The sequence below is a fragment of the Suricata suricatta genome, chromosome 8 (assembly GCF_006229205.1).
Source record: "Suricata suricatta isolate VVHF042 chromosome 8, meerkat_22Aug2017_6uvM2_HiC, whole genome shotgun sequence".
Classification (NCBI taxonomy): Eukaryota; Metazoa; Chordata; class Mammalia; order Carnivora; family Herpestidae; genus Suricata; species Suricata suricatta.
In genome coordinates this window covers 104,402,293-104,404,985 of record NC_043707.1, presented here as the reverse complement: position 1 = coordinate 104,404,985, position 2,693 = coordinate 104,402,293, and positions in this window count along the sequence as shown.

Here is a 2,693-nt window from a genome sequence, read left to right as displayed (position 1 = left end):
AAACTAATAGAGCACTTAGCACAGTGCCTACCACATGGTAGGCAATCCGTAAATATCTTCCTTCATTCAGGAGCTTTCCAACTTTCTAAGACTCAGATATCTCGTCACACTTTAAATGCCAGAATCCCAGAGACATCCACTGGTACAGATTATTACTAAAACACTTAGGCAAAGGGAAGTGATTTGGGAAGTGATTACTGCAGATCAGTAGGGGCAGACTCAAGTCACAGTTTCCCTGTGAGAGAACTCAAAAGAAGAATCCCCTTTGCTTTAAAACTAGCCTTCTGGTTTTACAGATGGTGTGGATGATTCTCCATCTAGACAGGAAGTCTGATCTCCAACCAGCTGGCCTCCCAACTACCTCCTCAGCAGGACCCCTGACCTACTGGGATGGCCATGAAGTGATCACGCAGAATTTCAATATGTGATAATAGTCAGCATCCCTTAGTAGAAGCCAGTCAGGGTGTTAAGTACTTACATACGTTCTCGTTTAGCCTCACACAAAACCTGGGGAGTTTTTTACCATTATCTCTATTCTCCGGGTAAGGAGTCTGAGGTCCTGAGAGGTGAAGGAATTTGCCCAAAGATGCACAGTGTTTAGAAATGCCATAGTGCGGATCTGGAACCAGACATGCATGACTGCAGAGAATGTGGGCTCCTGACCACTGAGCCACACCAGCTCAGGTCCTGGCCCTTGCCTGAGTCTGGACCAGCTAGCTGTGCTGGCTTCCCTGTAGCTGGACTGAGAGACGCCACATTCCCTGAGGATCGTATAGGAGATGCAACCTGTGTTAGTGTAGCAGAGGCTGCAAGTTTGGAGTGAGTTTTGGGATTGTGCCCTTGGTTCTCATCAGGCAACACTATGAGAGGCAACCTCATGATGCTGGTACTGGCATCTGTGGAAGGAATGCTTAAGAGGCCAAATGGAGGTCATTCCTCCCAACATGGGTCCCTGGGTGAGATGTTTCCTTAAGAGCTCAGTGATAGGAAATGCTTTGTGGTGCTTTATTGAGGCAATGAGCACAAATGGTAAATAAATGAGCAAGCAAATTAGAATAGCTAGCCCTCGGACACATACGCCAGGATGTCATGTGGGGCCTCGTAAGATGACTCCTTCCTCACCACAAACTTTCCCCATAGGATGCTCTGGGAAGAGAGACTCCCCTTGACATTCTCACACCCTCTGCTTGTCCCCCTAGCTCAGTTCACATGCCCAGATCACACACTTCGTCAAGAAGCCACTCTGCCTGCCACCGTGAGGGAGGCAGAAGAGAGAAACAGTGATCCCTGGAAGATAGTTTCTTTCAGGTGAAGGTCAAGTCTTCACTTTTCTGAAAAGCTCCATAAATGATATTTGAATCTGAATCTGAACTGAGGTTTGAGAAGAGGAAGAGGAGGGAGAGAAGAGACAGAGGACTGGAGAAGAAAGGAGAAGGACAGAAAGGGCCAGCCAGCACAGCCAGCCAGCACAACGGGGCTGCTGGCAGGGGAGGGCAATCTGGGCCGGCCCTGGGCAGCCACCTACCTGCTCAGCCCCTGCATAGGGCAGAGCACTGAGCACTTAATCAAGATCCTACAAATGCAGAATACTGGACTCAGATGTGGCTTTGGGTGCAAAGCATTTCCAGTTTTTGCCACTATTTACCTTCAGACAGGAAGGGAGCTAAAGAGGAAGAAGGAGAGAGAAAGGAAAAGTGGAGTGGGGGGAGGAGAGGATGAAGGGGGAGGAGGGAAGAGAGTATGTATTGAGATCTGTGTGTCTGTGTATACATATATAAGAGTCAAATAGACAAACAACAAAAAGGAGAAGAAAAAATGGAAAATGAGAGGGAAGAAAAAAGAAATGGGTGGGGAGGAAGGATGTTCATGGGGAAAGAAACCTGGGAATAGTGAAGGTGAGGTGCCCCTCCCCCTTTGCCCCACCAAGGAAGCTCAGGCCCCCCGGAGCTCAGATCCTAGCCCAGACAAAGGACTTGGTGGCCTCCCTGTCCTCTGCCAGGAGGCAGCTAGACTCTCAAAGGCAGCCATGCATTCTGGGGGCCAGGAGAGGGCACTTCAGCCTCAGGCAACAGCAGCAGAACTCCAGCTGGTCGTCCCTGCCGAGCAGGCGGCAGGAGGCAGAGAGCCACGGGGAGAGGCCAGCCTCTTTTCAGGCTGGTGGCTTACCAGCACCTCGGCACCTCTCCAATGTGGCCAGGTCCCCACACACATCCCTGTGGACACGGGACTGGCAATGGATTGGTTTAGGTCTCTCTTGTCTGCCTCTACACTAGCCTAGCACCTGCTCCTGCCTTCCCCCTGCCCTGACCCTATTCCAGATTTCTGTCCTGAAGAGCAACATGCCTCCAGCTTCCTTCCATGTCCCCTCCTCCACCTCCCCCTCACCAAGAATCACCCCTTCCATGAGTACAGGCAGACTAATCTTCAAAACCATTCCTTACACACTATGCCCTTTGATTTATACAGTCACTCGCGGGTGGGCACAGCAGGGAGAATGGGAAACTGAGGCACAGAGATGGAATGTCAGCAGTCTGACATCACATTAAACAAGTAAAAATCATTGTACTTTCTAGTTGTTATATTCCATGATGAGAACCCAAGTATCTTAGCTGTTTACTGTGATGTTGCTTCAAGACCAGAGTCAAGGAAGGCTTACGGATGTTCTCTCCGAGCAACGAACACCTAGCTTTGTT